This window comes from Trichosurus vulpecula, chromosome 6, assembly GCF_011100635.1.
Source record: "Trichosurus vulpecula isolate mTriVul1 chromosome 6, mTriVul1.pri, whole genome shotgun sequence".
In the NCBI taxonomy this organism is placed as follows: domain Eukaryota; kingdom Metazoa; phylum Chordata; class Mammalia; order Diprotodontia; family Phalangeridae; genus Trichosurus; species Trichosurus vulpecula.
The window spans coordinates 242696640-242720070 of NC_050578.1; the positions used below are offsets into that span (position 1 = coordinate 242696640).

At 37.2% G+C, this 23431-nt stretch overlaps 1 protein-coding gene across 1 annotated transcript in view; it reads right to left on the bottom strand.

Moving 5' to 3' along the window:
• Positions 1-23431, bottom strand: part of DCDC1 (doublecortin domain containing 1) — a 494261-nt gene that overhangs the window by 442607 nt on the left and 28223 nt on the right.

Here is a 23431-nt window from a genome sequence, read left to right on the forward strand (position 1 = left end):
ATGGAGGAAAAGGGGGAGATTATAAAATTAGGAAAAAGTGTGTTAAGATTTAGAAACTGGATAAATTTACTCCAGGGGAAAAGGAGAGGAGGCAAAACTATAATCCAAAAGTTTTAAAGAAAATCACAAGCTATTTTTTATGAAGTAGAAATTGTCTTTGAAACGAAAAGAGATAAACTCTAAAAAAAACTAGACAGATCAGATTTTTCAAAGAATATTTAAAAGACAAAGTTGTGTATTTAAACAGTTAATAAACAACAGAAGCAATGCATTAAAAGCTGAACCCACCAAAAAAAAAAACAAAAAAACCCTTTCAATTCATGTTTATACAGTATATCACTTTAAGGTATTAATAAGCCACAAAAGCCCCTGGGTAATCTTTGTATATATAGCTTGTTAAGTCAGTAAAAACCTTAAAAGCATTTGTGTTAATATTTGTTTTGTTGTTGTTGTGTAGTCATTTCAGTTGTGTCTGACTCTTTGTGACCCTAATCTTTCTTGGCAAAGATACTGAAGTGGTTTGCCATTTCCTTCTCTTATTTGTTTTACAGATGAAGAAACTGAGGCAAACAGGATTAAGTGACTTGCTCTAGAGTCACATAGCTACTAATTGTCTGAGGTCACATCTCAACTCAGGTCTTCCTGACTCCAGGCCTGGTGCTCTATCCATTGCACCAACTAGCTGCTCCCCTGCTACTATAAAAGTACTAATTAAGCATTAAATTTTTTTAAAAGACAATAACATAGGCAGAGCCAAGATGATAGAATAAAGGCAGCGACTTGCCTGAGCTTTTCCCCAAGCCCCTCCAAATCCCTCCAAGTATCTTTAAATAATGACCTTAAGCAAATTCTAGAGTGGCAGAACCCACAAAAAGACAGAGTGAAACAAAATTTTCTAGCCCAAGACAACTTGGAAGGTTGGTAAGAAAAGTCTTTTGCACCAGGATGAGAAAGGGGCACAGTCCAGAACAGAACATATCAGTGTAGACTGGCCCCAGCAAAACAGGAGCATGCCTCAGGATGACTGAATCAGTGCCAGCAGTGGCATTCCAGACATCTCAGCCCATAGACAATGGGTCAAAAGGAGATTTACAGGGCTCCTTTTGCTGGCACCAGGGGCAGGATTATGTTACATTGCCTATACTTGGATTCGAATCACAGTTCTGGGTCTTAGACCCAGTGCAAGGAGGAGCACTAGTATAACAGAGCTTGTGACCACAAGGGAGCAGGGACCCTTGTCACAGTTCCAGGGTTGAAAAGAGTGCTTGTGGTCACTCACAAATCAGTACACAGTATAGAAGAGTTGCAAACATACCTCTCCCTAGACCATACCACCTTGGAGGAGCCAAAAACTTAACAGGTCCCAGAATTACCTCTGAAAAAAGCTGCACAAAAATCCTGAAGCTTGGTATAGTGCCCCCTCCACTTAGGAAGCAGAGCCCCACTTTAGCATAGAGTTAAAAGTCAAGAAATAGGCTAACCTATTCCTGACCATAGAAATTTAGATTCTGACCATTAAAAGTTACTATGGTAACAAGGAAGATCAAAACACACACTCAGAAGATAACAACCCAAGCCTCCAAGAAAAATATTAATTGGTCTCAGGCCATGGAAGAGCTCAGAAAGGATTTTTAAAATCAAGTAAGAGAGGTAGAGGAAAAATTGGGAAGACAAATGAGAGTGACACAAGAAAACCATGATAAAAGAGTCAACAGCTTGGTAAAGGAGGCACAAAAAAATAATGAAGAAAATCACACCTTAAAAATAGAACAAGGCCAAACGGTAAAAGGGGCACAAAAATCCCATGATAAAAAGAATGCCTTGAAAAACAGAGTTGGCCAAATGAAAAAAGATATACAAAAATTCACTGAAGAGAAGAACTCCTTAAAAAGTAGAATTGGCAAAATGGAAAAGGAGGTACAAAAGCCCACTGAAGAAAATAATTCCTTAAAAGTTAGAATTGGGCAAGTGGAAGCTAATGACTTTATGAGAGATCAAGAAACAATAAAGTAAAGCAAAAGAATGAAAAAATAGAAGAAAATGTGAAACATCTCACTGGAAAAACAACTGACCTGGAAAATAGATTTAGGAGATATAATTTAAGAATTATTGGACTACCTGAAAGTCATGATCAAAAAAAGAGCCTTGACATCATCTTTCAAGAAATTATCAAGGAAAATTTCCCTGATATTCTAGAACCAGAGGGAAAAATAGAAATTGAAAGAGTCCACCAATCACCTCCTGAAAGAGATCCCGAAATGAAAACTGAGGAATATTATAGACAAATTCTAGACCTCCCAGGTCAAGGAGAAAATGCTGCAAGGAGCAAAAAAAAAAAAAAACAATTAAAATATCATAGAGCCACAGTCAGGGTAACATAAGATTTAGAAGCTTCTAAATTAAAGGATCGGAGGGCTTGGAATATGATATTTCAGAGGGCAAAAGAACTAGGATTACAACCAAGAAACACCTACGCAGCAAAACTGAGTATGATCCTTTAGGGAGAAAGATGAACATTCAATGAAATATAAGACTTTCAAACATTCCTGATGAAAAGACCAGAGTTGAATAGAAAATCTGACTTTCAAATGCAAGTTGCAAAAGAAGCATAAAAAAATAAACAGCAAAGAGAAATCATAAGGGATTCGTTAAGCTTAAACTGTTTATATTTCTACATGGGAAAATGATATTAACAACTCCTAAAAACTTTTTCATTATTAGGGCAGTTAGGAGTATACATAGACAGAAAGCAGAGGTGTGAGTTGAATGTAATGGTGTGTTAATCTAAAAAATAAAATTAAGGGATGAGAAAGAAGAAGACATTGGGAGAAGGAAAAAGGGAGAGGTAGAAAGGGATAAATTATTTGATATAAAAGAGGCCTGAAAGAGATTTTACAGTGGAGGGGAAAATGGGGGAAGCAGAGAGAGGCGCACATGAACCTTACTCTCATTAGAATTGGCTCAAACAGGGAATAATACAAGCACTCAGTTGAGTGTAGAAATCTATCTTACTGTAACAGGAAAGTAGGAAGGGAAGGGGATAAGAGAAGGGGGGAGCTGATAGAAAGGAGGCAGTTTGGGAGAGGTAAAAGTCAGAACACTTTTGAGGATGAATAGGGTAAAAGGAGAGAGAGACACAGAGAGAGGGAGAGAGAGAGAAAGAGACAGAGAGACAGAGAGAGACAAAGACAGAGAGAGATAAACATGGGAGAAATAGGAGGGAGAGAAATACATAGCTGGTAATCATTACTGTAAAAAAAATTTACAGTAAGTTTCTTTACTAAAGACTTCATTTCTCAAACATACAGAAAACTGAGTCAAATTTATAGAAATAAGGGGCAGCTAGGTGGCACAGTCAGTAGAGCACCGGCCCTGGAGTCAGGAGGACCTGGGTTCAAATCCGGCCTCAGACACTTGACACATGTACTAGCTGTGTGACCTTGGGCAAGTCACTTAACCCCAATTGCCCTGCCAAAAAGCAAAAAAAAAAAAAATTTATAGAAATAAGAGCCATTCCTCAATTGATAAATGATCAAGGGATATGAACAGGCAGTTTTCAGACAAAGTAATCAAAGCTATCTATAATTACATGAAAAAAATGCTCCATATCACTATTGATGAGAGAAATGCAAATTAAAACAACTCTGAGCTACTACCTCACACCTGTCATATTGGTTAACATGACAGAAAAGGAAAATGACAAATGCTAGAGGGAATGTGGGAAAATTAAAACACTAATGTACTATTGATGAAGTTGTATACTGATTCAACTATTCTGGAGAGCAATTTAGAACTATGCCCAAAGGGCTATAAAACTGTACATACCATTTGACCAAGTAATATCACTACTAGGTCTGTATCCCAAAGAGATGAAAAACAAAAAGGAAAAGGGCCAATGTGTACAAAAATGTTTATAGCAGCTCTTTTAGTGGTGGCAAAAAATTGGAAATTGAAAAGACATGCATCAATTGGGGAATGGCTAAATAAGTTGTATATGATTGTGACAGAATAATATTGTGCTTTAAGAAATGAATGGGATGCTCTCAGAAAAACCTGGAAAGACTTACATGAACTGATGCAAAGTGAAATGAGCAGAACCAGGAGAACATTGTATATAGTAACAGCAATATTTTATAATGATCTATAGTGAATAGCTTAGCTATTCTCAACAATACAATGATCCAAGACAATTCTATAGGACTTATGATGAAAGATATTGTCCATCTCCAGGGAAAGAACAGGTAGAGCCTGAGTGCAGATCAAAGATACTTTTTCCTTTACTTTATTTTTCTTGGTTTTTTTGTCTGTGTTTTCTTTCGCAGAATGACTTACATAGAAATGTGTTTTACATGACTACACATGTATAACCTATGCCAAACTGCTTGCCTTCTCAGTGTGGGGGGAAGGAGGGAGAGAATTTGGAACTCAAAATTTGGAAAAAAAAAAGAATGTTAAAATTGTTTTTACATGTAATTGGGAAAAATAAAATATTAAATAAGATTAAAAATACAAAATAAAAAGACAATAACAGCTTTTTCCACATTCTGTACTGGGTATAATACTTAAGTCAGTCTCCTCAATTCCGCCACATAATAAATTCTGATTAATTAGCATGTAGAGAAATATTAATCTAAGTAGCTATTGAATTCCCCTTCAGTCAATGAGCACTCCTAATCAAATGGGAGTGGACAGGTGGCACATTTTCAACTCAGTTCCATTTAATTTAGTAAGTATTTATTGAGTGTCTACTCAACTGGACCTTTTGGAAGATATAAAAAAAATGCTCTTATTATTGGTCATCTGTATTTTACTACTTGTTTCCATTCCTTAAAAACTGGAAGGATCTACGGTGTTGTCAGCATGTGGAACTCCTGGTGTGAGAACTCCCTCCACTGGTGAAAATACAAAAATTTTCTGTTAAAATGCAAATAAGCCCACCACACACTGCCTTCAATCCATCTCCCGACCTCTCCACACACCCACCCAGCCCCATTAAAAAAAGAAAAGTTTGAAGCAATTAAGAAGGGTAAACTTTGCTCAGGCTGCTTTCCAGAGCGAGCTTCCCTCCAAGAAAGCAAAACAAAACAAAATCTATTGTAGTCATCTACAAAAAACCACTCTAGAAAACCAACTACTTAAAAGGACTGAGTTGCTATAGCGTCTGGAAGTTTCCCCATTAGAATTAATTTATTTAACTCTTAAGTCCAGGGAATTTTCAGAGTCTGTGTGATAACAGCTACGCTGGCTAATTAGTCAGCTATAGCAAACTTTTGAAAGTAAGCAATAATGCAGAGCAAGGCATGCATTAAAATGGGATAATAGCACACTTCTGGGAAGAGGTGAGGCATGAGGCAAAAATCCAAATGCCTCTGGCATCCATGACCCTCCACCGTCATGAAATCTTAGATTTCTATTTGGATAAGTGATTGTATTAAAAACTTACTTGGAGGAAATTATAAATGGGGTGCCTGAGACTAGGCAAATTTCTCAATAGGTTTTCTTAGATATAAGATTTTACATAATTTTACATTTGACCAATAATGAAACAACTATTATAATAATGCCACATTTACATAGTCCTTTAATATTTGTTCACAAAAAAACATGTAGGTTGAACAATATAAATTTTATCATCCTTATTGTAATTCAAGTCTTATGATCTCATGACCAATAGGTTTAGTTTGTTTGTTTTTTGGGGTTTTTTTTTGGAGGCAGGAGTGGATAGTTTGTTTGGTTTCCCATTAATCTGTCTGATGGAAGGTCTAGCTGACTGGGAAAAATCACTTAACCTCTCTGGACCTCAGTTTACCCATTTATAAAAAAGGGGTGAATTAGATAATGTCTAGGGTCCCTTTCAAGTGCTAAACCTATGATCCAATGATTTTTAATTGTTATGATGCTTCTATATTCACTGAAGAAATATTTTATGCTGCTTCACATAAAAAATTAGGTATTTAAAATTAATCTACTGAGACTTTTTTAAATGCAATTACAGATTTTTTTAAAACAGCAATAAAATGTGGTTTAGAGGAAACATTAACCAAAGTGATTATGGGGCCAAAGAGCAGAAAAGCCCAAATAAACAAGAAAAATCTACACAACAATGCTGGCTTCTAGAATATATATTGAGAAACATAATCTCCATTCAAAATGCACTAAATGACTTTATAGTATAACCCTAACATGGACACAGGACACATTTAACCATTTGACATGGTTTTTAAAAGTTCAATAAATAACAAGTATATGAATTCATTGGAAAAATGGAATAGTGGGTACAAAATGGAAGGAGTTATTCAAATGAAAATTTATTTTATTATTCATATTTTATTATTTATTGCATTACTGCCAAATATAAAAACTGAAACAGACCTAGATTGATACATATTATTTTATAAACAATTCACTTGTCAATTGAATCAGATATCTTACTGAATCTAACAAATAATAAAAATGAACGATCCATAATAGTAGTATCGATGTATCCCATTGGTCAGTAAGTATTAATTAAGAATTGCAATAAAAGGAAGTAATCTGCCTTTATATTCCAAGTCAGGAAGTTGGGCATTGAATGGTTGTGTCCAGGATAGCCATTTCCCCAAATAACCTCATAACTGACTAAATTTTACCCTTAAACATAATGCTGCTTAAAATCTTCCATTTCTGTAGGTGTTAGTAGACTATACACTCAAAATGAAGTTACAAGACAACATCACAATCAAAAAAAATATATAAGGTGTTTTTAGGGGACAACAAGGATTGTGGTATGTAGAGAAAAGAATGAAACCTTAACCTGGTAAGAATACATCTAGAATATTGTGTTCAGTTCTGGGTCTCACCTTTTAAGAAGGCCATTGCCCAATTGGGACACCTCAAGAGGAGAACAACCAAGATGATAGACAAAAATGTGTTCTACAATGACCACTTGAAGGAATTTATGTCTATTAGGGGGACAAGACAGTGGCCTCCAAGCATTTGAAGGGCTTTCATTCAGATTGTATATCAGACCTCATTCTCCTTGGCCCCATGGGAGCAATGGCTAAAAGGTACAAAGAGACAGATTCAGCTCAATCTAAGGAAAAACTTTCTAGCAATCTGAGCTCTCTTAAAACAGAATTGTTGCCCCAGGAGGTAATTGCTTCCCCAATCACCAATCTGTTTAAGCAGAGATTGGGTGATGACTTATTAGTATGCCGTAGAGGAGATTCCTGACCAAGTATGGGTTGGAAGAGATGGCTGGAGATTCTGTGATCCTGACTTGCCCAGAGTGCAGATGAGGTTGGTAGTCCAAAGTAGTCCCACACAATAACCCTGCTATGAAGGACTTACAGTGCTCTGCTCTCTCAAACATTGGTAATCTAGTACTTCCTTCTATCTTAATTTAGTAATACTAGATGGACATTTCATATATTTTAGTAAAGCATACAACCTAACTGGACTAAAGGAGGCAGTCCAGTTTAGTAGACATACTGGGAATCAAGATGGACTCTTAGCACTTATTCAACCAAGTGCCCTTGAAGAGTTTGGCCTTTGCTTCTTTGATTAAATTAGGAGTCCTTGATGACCTCCTTGCTTAGTTGACATGGATTTGAGTAACATGTTTGTGACATCAGAGGCTTTTAGACCACATGGGTTTAAGTCGCATCCTTGTGACATGTGTCGCATGTGTGACTCACTTTTGACCCTGAACAAGATATATAAACCCAGAGGTTGGCTTTCTCTTTTGGAGCTCTGAGCCACAGAAGGAGTGGTGCATGACTCTAGGCAAGCCATTGTTATGAGCTCCCCGGCTGTGACGAAAATCCAGATGTTCATGCTTCTCTGATAACTGTATATTGTGATTTTTGTCAGACAGAAATTTATCTGTTGATTTGTGTTTATTTGCTCTGTTTGTATTTGCTCTGAAGCTCAGGGTGCTGGCTTTTCCCCCTGAGCTGAGTGAATGATATTTGTATGACTGGATTAAAGTAAGATTGTTAACCCCTTAACGTTGCTTTCCTTAGTAAAGCAGATCAAAAGAACCTGTGTTGGCAGCTTTCTGTGTGCCGGTTGTTGGTAGGCCTTTCACCCCCACCGCAGCTGTTAGCGAATTGTTACAACAGTAGAGAATGCACTGCACTTGAAATCAGGCAGAAGTTGGGTTCAAATCTTGCCTCAGACAAAAAGAGATAAACAAGAAAGAACTTGAAGGATGCAAATAGAGTTTTAGAAAAGCATGATATATCTAGCAATTACCAAATAGGAATAGAAGGGATAGAAGAGAGGGGAAGAGAGAGGAGGAAAGGAGAGGGGGGAGAGAGGAGGGAGGAGAGGAGAAAAGAGGAGAGGACAGGAGATTTCTATAATGAAAGAGAGGCAGTATAGTATAGTATAGTGGCAGCACTTTGACCGTAGAAGCTGTGGTGGGGCTTTTCTTTGGTTTTTTGCCCTTTTTCAACCATAGGGTTAATATAGTACCTAGCATATAGAAAGGATTTAACAGGTGCCTGTTGATTGACTGGCTACTGTCACCTTCTTCTTTCTTCATGGGTACTTTCCCAGTTACTGGGAATAGGAAGATTTTCAATATTTCCATCTCCCCTAATAGTATGCCAAACAACATTAATATAATAATAAATAAATTGCATTGTAGAGTGCTTTTTAAGGATTTGCAAAGTGCTTTCCAAATATTATCTCATTTTATCCTCTTAACAAGAAGCTAGGTGCTATTATCATCCTCATTTTCCAGATGAGGCAGATAGAGGTTAAGCAATTTGTCCACAGTCACAAATCTAGTAAGTGTCTGAGGCAGAACCTGAACTCAGATCTTTCTAACTCCAGGCCCAGAGTTCAATCCACTGCACAAGTAGCCACCTCTAATTAAAAAAAAAAGAGTTGGCCTGCTCAATTCGACAATATTACCAAAATTGCAAAGATCTGAAAAAAGAATTGCTGTATGTATTGGTGCAATTGATCCTTCAAAGGGAGGAGCAATGAAATAGAAGTACCTTTTTTCCCCTGAACTTAGTTATGCTCAACTTTCATTAAATATATTTCCTTAGAGGAAAAAAAATCAATACCACGAATTGTCACTGCAAGATTTTGCCAAACATACTGAAATCAAATCTCTACTTGTACCTATAATTTAAATCTCAAAAAAAAATTTAAGCACTCACTCAGGCTGCAGGATTATTGTGACTGCTAATTAGCCCCACTGTTCCTAACCTACCCTTGACTACACTTTCTATAATATTATTTCAGGACTTGCCTTTATAAATTCACCTTTGGTTTATGTCTTACAGCTTAAGATGAAGGTAAAAGTGTTGGATATTGAATCTTAAAACTATTTATCACATTAGAAAATCTGGATCCTAGGGAGAAGCATTTAGGAAAAGATTTCACATGGTTTTCAATTGAATCCAATAATTTCTGAAATATTCATATAAAATTCTAAATTATATTAGTTTCACTATGAACACTGCATTATAATTGAGAGCCCAAGGGGAGTAGCAAATAGATTTGCATAGGGTATTGGCAAAATTATTTTCCAGTTATATCCTGTATATTTATAGCAAATGCTGCCTCAAATAAAATGAGTTTTATTTTATTTTTTGTGGGGTGGGGTTGGGTTTTTTTAAATCATAATATCCACAGTAATACCAAGCATGAAATAGGGAGGCAGGGAGGTAGGTAGATAGAAGGTGTTTATTAAATGTTTACTATGTGCCAGGAACTGCCATTTCTTAGTATGTTTCTTTATTAGTTCATTTTCCTCAGACAACTAATGGAATACCGCTAGAGACAGTCTAAACTTCTTAGAGTACTTACTTTTTTTAACCACTTTGTGCACATTTAACATAATGGCTTGTACTGGAGAGGGATGGGAAGCTTTATCTTCTACTAGGTCCTTATTTCAAAGGCAGAAAACATATTGTGGCTATTCCAAACAACAAGCCAATAAGCATTTATTAAACACTTACAATGTGACAGGCACTGTGCCAAGTGCTAAGAATATAAATACAAGCAAAAAAGAAAAAAAGACAGTGCCTGAACTCAAGGAGTTTACATTCTAGTGGAGGGAGAAGCATAGAAAAAGAAAGTGAAGAGCAAGAGAGGAGAGGAGAGGATGAAGGTAGGTACCTGGTGAGGAATGGTGGGAAGAAGGGGCATGGTAGAGAAAGACACTGGGAGAGTTAGAAGTACCTCCTGGAGAGGAATGAAGAAGAGAACATGGCCAGCCTGGGCCCTTCCTTCAATTATGGCACTTTGAAGAATTGACCAGTCAGAGGAAGAGGCCATAAGAACAGAGACTCTTTTGTTTTTGTATCTCCAGGGACTAGAACACTTTGTTTTTGTTATTCAACTGTTTTTCAGTCATGTCTGACTCTTCATGACTCCTTTTGGTGTTTTCTTGGCAAAGTTACTAGAGTGCTTTGCCACTTCTTTCTCCAGCTTATTTTACAGATGAGGAAGCTGAGGTGAACAGGGTGAAGTGACTTGCCCAAGGTCACATAGCTGGTAAGTATCTAAGGCTGGATTTGAACTCATGAAGATGAGTCTTACTGACTCCGAGTCCAGCGCTCTATACACTGCCCAATCTAGCTGCCCCACAGTACCTTGCACTTATTAGCCACTTAATAAATGTTTGTTGAATCGTTGAGCTGAATTAAATATTAGTCTATTGAGAAAACCACAATTATATTCATTATGTAAAAAATCAGTAGTGACCAAACCAAAAATGCTCACTGTGTCCAAAAAGGACCTGTTCCAACTGAACAAATGGACTGGCTACTTACTAATAGTCATGCCATGTCCCAGATGAATTTGGTGAGGACTCCAAAAACGGAGAATAGGACTTCCAGGGCAAGAAGGCATAAGAGAATCTTCAGCTCAGCCTTGTGCTTCACTATGTTAATACTTGCTTCAGGAACATAATTATTCATATAAAGGAGTATCTATAGGTCTACAGAATACAAGACTATATCCATATCAATCCTATTACCTACACTGTGAGTTATTTTTCTGAATAATAATTATTTTTCTGAATAAATGTTTATTCATTTTAGGCATTATTTTCATGAAAGTGACCTATAGAATGCTACTTCCTTCTGCCCTAACACACACACACACACACACACACACACACACACACACACACACACATATCTAATGATCTAAGCTTTCTGTTCATTTAGACTCAGTATGAAAGAAATATTATTGTTCTAATAAACTTGGGGTATTTTTTTAAAATAAGCTTTGTCTCGTGTATTTGAAATGTAAGTGCTATCTAGCTTTCTATTATTAAAATTTAGTTGAAAAGATGACACTCTGTTCCAACAATTACTCTATTCAATACATACTCTCTAGTTTGATACAGAATCCACATATAATTATTCTGTTTGACTATGCTTAAATGGCCAAGTTTACTAAATATTTAAAACCTTTATGACTCTGATCATAAAGACATTTTGCTGTTGTTGAATGATTAATGGAATTTTAATCATTAGTAACTCACATAGTGCTTTAGCAAACATAGGATAAAATGGTATAACTAAAAGAGACACCTTGAACTAGGAACCAGAAGAGGTGAATTCTGTAGAATGTTGTGCTCTAGCTTGTGACCTTGGGGAAGTCGTTAAACTTTTCTGGGCCTCAGTTTCTTCACCTGTAAAATGATGACATTAGGGTAGATGATCTCTAAAGATTCCTTCCAGGTCTAAAATTCTCTGCCTCTAATGTCCACCAACTGGGTCGTGTCTATCAAAGCTGTCCAACCAGAAAACTCAAATAATTAAGTTTGTGTGGGTATATAAGTTCTATAAGGGTTGGGGGTGGGGTGGCTGTTTCTTGGACCATTTATGTGTCTTTAATGAGATGTGAGACATATGATAAACAAACTAGGTGGTGTCTGGTATTTATTTAAAAATCAACTTCAAGGAGAGGTAATAGGATCAGTTGGGCAGCTAGGTGGTAGACTGGTTAGAGCACCTACCCTGAAGTCAGGAAGACTTAAGTTCAAATCTGACCTGAGCCACTTACTAGCCATGTGATCCTGGGCAAAACACTTAACCCTCTTTGCCTCAGTTTCCTCAACTGCAAAATGAGCTGGAGAAGGAAATGGCGAACAATTCCAGCATCTCTGCCAAGAAAACCCCAAAACGGAGTCATGAAGAGTTGGACATGGCTGAAAGGACTCAAAAACAACAAAAAAGGACTAGTATGGATGTGGTCCAGTCTTCTCTGGAGCTATCGATTCTAATCAATATTAACAAAGAACAGCAAATTAATAGATTGCCTAAAAGATGCATCTGTCCTCAGACTCTTAGTTCTTTCATTTAACTGTCCTCAGTAGAGGATCAATATAAGCTGGGACCATAACTCTGGGATAAGGTGCAGCAAGAAACAGTTCTAAATTTAGAGTCAGAGTCAGTCCATAAACATTTATTAAGCACCTACTATATGCCGAGCACTGTGCTTAGTGCTGGGGATACAAATATGGAAAAAGACAGTCTCTGCCCTTAAGTAGCTCACAATCCAATGGGGAAAAACAATGTACAAAAGGAAGCTGAAAAAGAAGGGAGTACCTGGTGCAGGAGTATGATGAAATCTGATCCAAATGAATGCATCCAGATGGGAAATACTGAGATGGCTGGCCTGTGGTCCTCATTAAACAGAGGTCTGGGGAGGGTCTGAGAAACTTGGGTCCAATCTTGGCTCTGCTATATATGATCTGTGTGACCTTGCACAAATCACTTCACCTCTAGGACTGGATTAGATAACTTCTAAAGCTCCTTCTAGCCCCAAGATACTGATACTGTGATGAGTCTTGTGAACCAAAGAATAAAAATATGCATCTTATCTTTTTAGGTTAAACAAATATAATCCTAATGTGCTAACAATATCCAACGAAGACCGCTTTCATCAGTTAAAAGAAATTAACCTTCATAATGAGAACACAAATTAATATTACTCTTAAAATTATTTCTCTTTTCCAAATTCACCTGTAGTCTATTTCTTGTGGTCAAGAAGACTAGTGTGTCTATTGAATTATTAATGGACATGAGTTTAGAATAGGAGAGCTGGGAGGAACTTGAAAGAGTCTCTAGTCCACAGGTATCAGACACAAGGCCCACTGGCCAGTGCTGCTCTCCCGGAACCCACACCACTCCTGAGTGCCCCAAATTAAAACCCAATTGGGAAATGTTTAACAAAATAAATAAAAACACAATGGAATACAGACAATGTTAATACATGATTTGACTTGGAAAACAGTTAAGAAGACAGAACCAGAAATTGTGTCTTGCCCAAGATCATGCTTTACCAATTAATTGAAAATTGCGGACTATGGCCTCCCTTTCTTATCTCTTTCATACACTCAAAATGTTCTACAATTCAGTGGTTCTATGCTTGTACACACACAACCACACAAAATAATCACAGTCACTAACAGAGTGCTCCAAGATCAGCAAAGCACAAATATCATCTCATTAATTCCTCGTAATAACCCTGACAGGTAGGTACTATTATTATCATCCCCACATTAAGGATGAGGAAACTGAGGTAGGGGTTGATCAACTTCCCCAGGATCACTTACACAGCCAAAAAACATCTGAGGCTAGATGTGAATTCAAGTCTTCCTGACTCCAAGTATGACACTCTGTTCACTAGACCACCTAGCTGCCCTTTCAACACATTTAAACATCTAAACAGCTGTGAAGAGACAGGGTTCTCAATTGACAATACTTTCATCTGTGTATGGTACTCTACTTTAAGGGAAGGTTGGTGGTGCAATGGATAGAGTGCCAGGCCTGGCGTCAGAAAGACCTGAGTTTAAATCTGGCCTTAGATGTTCACTAGATTTGCGACCCTGGGCAAGTCACTTCACCCAGCTTGCCTCAGTTTCCTCATCTGTAAAATGAGCTGGAGAAGGAAACTATGAACCATTCCACTATCTTTGCCAAGAAAACCCCAAATGGGGTCAATTAGAGTTGGACACAACTAAAAAAATGATTAAACAACAATTGCTCTAATCTAAAAAACACATCGTATAATGAAATACTTAATGGATTCCATTTCGATGGAAGTATTTCTTTTCTCTTTTTTCTTTTTTTTAAATTAAGATTTTTTACTTTTAGTTTACAGCACTCAGTTCCAAATGATTTTGAGTTCCATATTTTCTTGCCCCCCCCCACTCCCTCCTCAAGAAGGCATGGGTTTGTGATCTCCTTAATACTCTCTTCAATGGTAACGATCTCTGTCTTACCCCATAAGACTGCTGTCCAGTTTCCTCATTCCTGTTATTTAGAAGGCATGGTGCTATTGAGGGCTCATTCTCTACATTTCTTCATATTAAGTGCATGCCACTGGTAACATGAAGGCTGGCTTGACTGCTCTCCCATTCCTCCCATGACTCAGTAGGTTCAACTCTTCTTTAAATTATACATCCCTTTGAAACCTTTTATGTTGCATCTTGCAGCCATTTGGGCTTTAGCAATATGCTATAACTGATCTTTGCCCATCATATCACTGACTCTCCATTTCCCCTTGAGACCCACAATCCTGATTCTTTGGTCATATTGCATTACCAGAAAAATACTGCTGTAAAAAGGTAAGGCTTTATTTGGGGGAGGTACTTGGATTGTAAAATTTACTGTGCAAGCAAATTCATTTGCTTTTTTCCTACTATTTAATCCTGAGCCCAGTTAATCATCCATCTGCAGTATCTGTCCAAGACACACATATTAACGGGCCAGTTCTATGGGGTGTATTAAAGGTGCAAATAATAGGCATTCTTCCCCCACTTGGTTTTTCCTATGTGAGTGATTAGGCTTTTGAATTAATATGGATCTCATTTCATTTAGAAAGTTCTGCAATATTTTGGACTTTGATGAAATGATCACAAATAGCATCCATAAAAAGTAGTTTCTAAAAGGCCTTCTCATCCGTAAAGAACCACTCCAATATTCTGATTTTGCACTAGAGGTTTTTCATGGTGGTTCCAAAGGCCTTTGGTGAATATATATATTTTCCCCTACTTAAAAATAAAAAAAATCAGCTGGTTATCAAAGTTATCTCTATGGTGCCAGGAATGGGGAACCTGCAGCTTGACCAACCTTCAGTCAAAGGGCTGCACATGAGGACCTAGAGGGCCACATGTGGCCTGGAGGCTAAAGGTTCTCCATCCCTGGATCTGGCAAGGAATCTTGTGTGAACTTTGCATATACACATATGAGAGACCCTGTTAATAGCCTTTACATCTTACATTTTGCTCTACTGAATCAAATGTTTTTTTAAAAGCAATATTTATAATCAATAATTAATAAGTAAAGTAGAATCCTGTATTCTCCATACTTTTCAGTCAGCTGTGTGATTGTAAAGATATAGTATGGTATCAAATAATAGTCTTTGTGAAAGTCTCCCTATTCCTATATTTTTATCAAGGATGTCTTGTATATGTATAAAGAATGGTGGCATCAAAAGCAAATAGAAATTGATCCCAGTGGGAAGTGTATTGACTTAGAAAACAACAAATTAACATTACCTATACTGTATGGTATTTTTATTTATTTTGTTAAACATTTCCCAATTATATTTTAATCTGGTTCCAGCCCATTTTTTGGCCCGTGTTTGACCCCTCTGGGGTAGAATATTTCCATAGATTTTGTAGAGGTGAGAAAGTAGATGTTTGGGTAATTGTCTTCCATTTTGATAACTTTTGGCAAGGGGTCTTGGATATGTCTTGTATATATGCCCCAGGAAGATAAGAGACCCCACCTTTGTTGTTAGCTTAACAAGTAGCTGCCTTCTACCTTTGAGCAGGGAATCACTGCCTAGAAATACTCTTCTCTTTTTCCTCTTCCCCTTGATGGGGAATTTCTGTGACTCTATTATATCTTTCTTGGTAGGACAAGCAGAATCTTCCTCCTCAGAGTATCAAGCTCGCTCCTCTTGGAGAAAAGACTCAAATGTGTTTCTATGTTCTAATTATACATCTGGTCTTTTCTTTGCCTTTATCCTCTCTGTAAAACTCTTCCATGTTCCATCCTCTTCATAAGAATAAAATCTCCCCTCCTCCACTTCATATTCACACCTTATTTTTCCCATTGAAGTTTAGAAGCCCTTCATTCTTCTTAAGAACCTGGAGCATGGAAAGGCAGTCTCCAAAGGCAGTCACCTTTTCTATCAGGATTTTTGAAGAGGAACAAAAGGACATCACTAGGCTAAAGTCAAGTTTCAGTGTGTCAGACCAACATGAGCTCCAAATGTTCTACCACAGGTTGGGCACAAATAGTCTGTATGAACATTTGGGGCAGACACTCTAAGCTTGCACATCCTATGTTTCCTTTGAGCCATTTCAATTCTGCTTTGCTCATACAGCACACCACCTTCTCTGATGTGGGCATGCCATGCTGAGCAGTCCTGTGCCAGTGTCTCCCATGCCACACAATCAATTCCAAAGTTCTTCAGAGAGACCTCGAGAGTGTTCTTGTATACTTCTTCTGACCACCATGTGAACACTTGCCCTGTGTGAGTTCTCCATAAAAGTCTTTTTGGCAATCAGATGTTTTGCTTTCAAACAGCCCATCAGAGTTGCATTTTCTGAAGCAGAATTTGAATGCTAGGCAGTTTAGCTCGAGTAAGGACCTCAGTGTCTGGTATCTTACCCTGCCAGGTGATCTTCAGAATCTTCCTAAGACAATTCAAAGGAAGAAGGTAACCTACGCTTGGAACCTAGGTATCAGTTACTCATTTGAGGTAGAAACAGAAACATTAAACACTTGTATTAAATCATACAAGTCACTGCACAATTTCCCCTATTCTCTGTAATAGCTGAAATTTCCAGACATGTTTCTTGGAACTGTCTATGGATATCTTGGGATGCTTAATCCCAAGAATCTGGCTGAATTTTTTTTTTGCATTTAGCATTTCTTAATAATTTCATGACCTAATTCAAATTCCTCTTTTTTTGCCTCAACAATTCTGCAATCACAGGCATACCCTGTGCCAAGCTCCCTTCTGTTTCACGAATTTCCTCCACTGGCCAATTCACTCTATCAATTTGTTCAACCCTTTGGTTGTACCCTATCTCACTCTCCTTGCGTTGTTTTGTCACCTGGTTTCTTCTTCTTTTTCTAGATACCCTTCTGGGCTATTCCCTAATCTTCCCTGATTGCCTTTAATCTTCCTTAATCCTATTACATCTTCCTTAACCGTCCTCTATCCAGCTTCCCTTACAAACCAGAAGCTTTTCTTTTAAAAAAAAAGTTTTTTAAATGCTCCTCAATTTTTCTGAAATTTTGCCAAATATCTCCTCCTCAAATTCAACCTGTGATCTGCTTTATTAGTCAAATCCCTCCAAGTTACCCACATGATTTTCTTCTCCTGGTTATTTGATTTAAATCTTTCTCCCTTTTCCTGTTCTCTTTCTCCCAGAGAATCTAGAAGTTGAAAGGCTGATGCTAAGCAATATCACTGCTTATTGGGCATTTTCAAATGAATATCCCATAGACATCTTACACTTCACATGTCCCAAACAGATCTCATTATATTTTCCCAAAAACCCACCCCTACCCTTAACATATGTATTTTGGTCAAGGACAATACATCCTTCCAGTCATCCAGATTCACATCCCTGGAGCATCCTCATCTTGTCACTCTCTATACCCAGTCTTCACTTCCTTGAATCCCTCAATTCCATCAAAGCTCAGCCCAAGTGCCAACTCCTGAGGGAAGTCTCTCCTGATTCTCACAACTGCTAATACCTCCTTACAATTCAATAAAAATGTATTAAGTGCCTACTATGCGCCAGGCACCATGCTAAGTGCTGGATATACATAAAAAGGCAAAAGATAGTCCTTGACCTCAAAGGGCTTGCCCAAAGAAATTACTTTGTATTTCTTTTGGGTGTATCTTGCATTTCTCTATATATGTTGTTTACCTTAATAAAGTGCAAGCTCCTTGAGGGCAGGAGTGATAACTTTTTGTCTTTTTACTCTCTGTGCCTGACACAAGCTTGACACATAGTAGGTACTTAATAAATGCTTGTTACTTGATTAATCAACTTTTTTATCTGTTAATACTTACCAAATTTTTAAAAAGATGTAAGTCATAGCCAATGAATTTCCCTCAAGGATTTCCAGCAAACTAATTATGCATGACCTTTCCTGTCAGAATCCATGCTTATTATCCTTAATTAAATTTTGTTTTTCCAGGTGTTCTTTTTTCACATCTCTTAAAATAGTCTCCAAGATTTTCCCCCCAAATAACAGAAAGTCACTACTTGATAATCATCTAATAATTCTATGAATATACCATAACATATCCACATGGAATTATGGTGCCATTTTAAATTCCCCTCTTTCCTAAATGACAATTTTTTAAAATTCTTTTATTCATTAATTTCTGATATCTTTTCAAATTGACAAATGGCAGGTATCACTGAACCATGATATCTCAATTGCTAAAAAAAGAGAAAACCCAAAAATGAATCAAATTCTTCTTGTTATGATGCCTTGGACATTTTCATCTGAATAGTTTTTTTTGTCAAAATCAATAACCATTTCATGAGGATAAGCAATTATATTGCAATTCTATTACATAACATATTGAATTAATCAACAAATGTTTAGTAAGTGCATAGTACATACCAGGCACCGGGTGAAGTGCTGTGAATAGAAGTATTAGGAAAAAAAAAACAATTCTTACTTGTAGCATGATTATATTCTAATGGGGTGAGGGGAAGGCAAGTCCACATTAAAAAATACAGCATAAATAGTTAATAAATACAAATTTATGCAAAATAGTTTAATACAACATAACTTGGAAGGTAGACCACTAGCATTTGAGAAAATTAGGGTAATCTTCCTGTCTAAGATGGTACCTAAACTATATTTTAAGGAAAGAAAGGACCTCTATGATGTGTTGGTCAGGAGGGAATGCATTCCAAAAATGGGAGATGGCCAATGTAAATGTGCACTCAGGAGTTAGAGTATGATGCATGAAGAATAGCGAGAAAGCCAGGTGGGTTGGATTGCAGAGTACAAGAGGTAGAGTAATTTACAATGAGGCTGGAAAGTTAAGCTAAGCCCAGATTGCTGACTGGTTTATTTTATCCTGGAAGCAATAGGAATCCCCTGGAATTGGTACAGTAGAGATGTCATACAATCAGGTCTATACTTATGGAAAATGATTTTTTCAGCAGTGTGTAGGATGGGCTGGAATGGGGAGAGACTTGAGACTGAGAGACTAATTAAGTGTTTGCAATAATCTAGGTGAGAACTGGCAAGGAGGGACTGAGCTAAGGTGGGAGAGGTTTGAGTAGGGAGGAGGGGTCAGATGAAAGAGACCTTGTAAAGGTGGAAGGTTTGGCAACTAATTGGGCATGAAGAGGGAGGAAGAGTGAGGAGTCTAGGACAATGTTGAGTAAAAACCTGAGACAATGGAAGGATGATTGAGCCTTCTACAGAAACAGAAACATATGAAAGGAAAAATTTAGAAGGTAAATTATGAGTTTAGTTTTACACACCATAAATGTAAAATATCTCTGGGACATCCAGTTTGAAAAACCCAATAAGCAAATAATAATACATGAAGGAAGCACAAGGGAGAGTTGAGGATGAATCTATAGATCTGGCAGACATTTATCTCCCTGGAATATTTCAAAGGCTTAAAAATGAGATGTTTATTCATTTTTAAAAAGTTCATTCTAATAATGATCAACACAGCAAAAATTATGTTATTCAGTTAGATAGATAAACCACAAATCTGGTCCATTAATAACAAATCATGAATAGACATTGCAGATACATGATGAGTTGGTCCCAGAATTGAACACGATATTCCAGAAGAGATGCCTCTGCCCCTCTTACCCTTTCTATTGGTAAGCTCCTTCCTGCAACCACCCTTTAAGTAAAGGAAATGCCATCTATAGGCCATCTATACTCTCTTTTTTCTGAAGTCAGCTCCTTACTCCCACTTTTCTACCTCCATTCCCAGAAGCCTGCTCTCCCTGGAGATTCTTTCACACACCCCCACACCTCCTTCCCCCAACTGGTGAATACTTTTCTGGAACTACCACTTGAGGATGCATCTAGGCCATCCATTCTCATTTCTTCTCCTGCTCAGATCCTGACTCTCTGGACTTTTTACCTTACTTCCACACAGTAACATCAGCTTCACCCCTTTTCAATTCCCTTGCACGTGTTGCCTTCACTGAGTGTAGGCTCCTTGAGGGGTAGTATTTGTATTTGTATTATCAACATTTATCAAGGTTGGCACATGGTAAGTTTTTAATAAACGTCCTTTCTATCTATCCATCTATCCATCCATCTATCCATCCATCAATGTATCTATCTGTCTATCTATCTATATATCCATCCACTTATTTATCCACCTACCTGTCTGTCTATCATCTATCTATCTATCTATCTATCTATCTATCTATCTATCTTTTGCCATCTATCTAGCTATCTATTTATCTATCTACTTATCTACTGATCTATATGGTTTGACCATAGTCTAGGAAAGGGAGATTATCATTATTCTGGTCTTGGACATTATGCCAATAGTCAGCAGTGAAAACAAGCTATTCTTATCACTTAGTAAAGGACCTGGGATAGTTCTGCTGAGAAGGAAAGGGGAAGATGTTATGAACTTCTAAAGTCTCTTTCCGACCTCTGATCCTTTTTGCACTTTTCATTTTAAATCAATCCCTTACTGTCAAATAGGGGAGACAGCATCTGAAGTCTTTGTGGTGTGGAACAATTTTGTTGTCTCATAAAGGCACTGCCCCACTTTTCTAACAAGTGAAATACAATCATTTCATTTACAAGTCCATGTTTCTCCTGCCCCAAATTTTATGATTGAAATAGGTAATTCTTTTCCTCTCTGTGTTATTTTTCACAGAACAAATAGGCTATTTTGACAGTGAGCAGAGGTATGAGGTACTCTGAAGGCTTAGAGCAGATCTAAAGAGGGCTGAATGATTATTTGTGGAAAGCAAAAGGATGTCTATTTACAGTGATGTTAACAAATGCTTAGAATCTTTGCTCTGGCCAAGGCTCCAAAGGCTCCTAGGGAGAAATGCTGCTGGTTGTGGTCTTAGGTTCCCTCCAGAAGCAGTAATTTTCCCACATAATACCTATTCCCCTCAGTGTTTACATGATAAATTACCTGCTAAAAATGGAGACAGCAGTAAATAGAATAGGGGGAAGGAAGAGTGAAAAGAGAAGAAGGAAGAGATAAGAGCAGAATAAAATTATAGACTGAAACATTAAGGGTAAGATGTCTTAAGACCAAGGGTTAATTAGCCTGGCAATCAAAAACTGAAACCTTAACAATGTTATTTCCTGTTGCTGCCAACTGAATCCACCATTGTTCTCCTTTCAATGTTTCATCTTCCTCTATATTTTACTCCCAATCTGTGTCTTTCCCTCATCCCTCTGTACCTAAAGCAATCAAAACTACTATGGTAATGAAGACCACAATAATAATCACTAGCATTCACATAGCCATTCAAGGTTTGCAAAGCGCTTTACAAATATTAATATCACTGGATCCTCAAAAAAATCATGTGAAGTAGGTCCTATTATTACCCTCATTTTACATATAAGAAAACTGAGGCAAACACACATACACACACAGAATGTCAATGATCTATCCAGTCCAGCAGCCTGTCCCTGAAAGATACCATGGAACTCACTGTGAGACAGAGTTTTATAGAACAGTGAGCACGTGATTATTTTTCCTTTTTTTTTTTTTTTTAGTGAGCACATGATTTTCAACCAAATAAGCCTCAAAGACCTATAGTTACAGAGCTAGCCTCTAATTACTCATTGTGGATCTATCCTTTGCAACTCTGTCTAAACATAGTGGATCCATTTTATGTTTCTGGCATTACTGAAAAACCAAATGAGCTCCTCTTAAAAAAAACAACTGCATACATTCACTAGAACAACACAAATCACCCCTAGACCACCTCCTTTGAGCTTTAATGGGTTAGCTCTCCTGTTTATATCTGGACAGTCAGTTAGGAAGTCCAACTTCTGGTCTCTATTTCAAATTTATCTATAGATTCTATCATGTAGGATTCCCTTCAGCAGCACAAGTCACCACGATTCAATGTAGAACATAAGTTCTGGAGCCATCTGAGGCACAGAGAGGCTAGTTACTTGCCCATGGTCATGCTGTTAGTAAATGTCAAAGGGAGAATTTGAATCTGGGTCTTTGTGAGTCCAAATTGAGCCATTCAATTCACTATTCCACCCTGCCTTCCCTATCTACATTAAGATCCCAAAATAAATAAATGAATTGTCCTTCCTTTTTATATCTTACTGGCTCAAAAATTACCTCTATCCTTAAGTCATTTCTGAGGCACAGGAAAATTGTTGTTTTAACTATCATATTTAACTGACCATTGTCTCTAGATAATTGTCTCAAGATGTCATTGCAATAATCTACACTGTGTTTATAGACTTAGGCACTCACTAAGGATTATTTTAAAATAATTAGCAGCAGCATCAAGGAGTCTGATCTTGCTAATGTTCACCTGAGTAAAAGGCGGAAAATTTGCATATTCTCTGGGTACTGATTCCCTTATGTTTGTACTATTGCTTCAGCAACAATTCACATCTATATGGAGATAGATAACGTAATAATCAAATAGTTCTGTTAGCATCTCAAATTTCTTTTTCAAAATAATTTCCAACTTTTCCCTTTCCTTCATTTTCATAGCCTCCTCTCAGGAGCCAAGGACTAACATATCATATATTACTGTGCCACAAATCCTAAAGTAGTACAGAGTAAACAAATACATAGTCTTTAAATACAGGGGTCAGCAAACTATATTTAAAAATGTAAAACCATTCTTAGTTTGTGGGCCATATAAAAGAAGCAATGGGCATAATTTAGTTTGTGGGCCTTAGAATTTGCTGAACCCTAGTCTAACCAATATTTAAAACTCCAGAATCATTTCTATCAATTGTTCAAATTCATTAAACTCCAAACAAATCCTACAGCTGTCAGTCATATAGATAAGATTACTTTTATTAACAAATCGTTTTAAGTAAGATACTTTCAGAAAGCATAGTAACGATAATATTTTTATTTATATTTAACCTCTCATCTAAGAAAATATCACTTAGGGATGACTATTATACCCAAATTCACCCATGAGGCACAAAATCATAATTAATGAATTTAGGTGGATTCAAAAGGTTATCAAATCCTTTGTTCCTTCTCTGTCCAGGCCAGACCACATTTGATCAATCCCAGATATATATGTTCATCTGAACAATTTTTAAATTCTTCAGAAAAGGAGACATCAAGACATCCCTTGGCAATTTATTCTGATGCAAATTCCAAGAATACATAAGAGCCATGAACTTGATTAATTTTTCAGACAACAAGTAAAACCAGGGATGACTTCCTGAGAAATGTATGCACCCTATCAAGC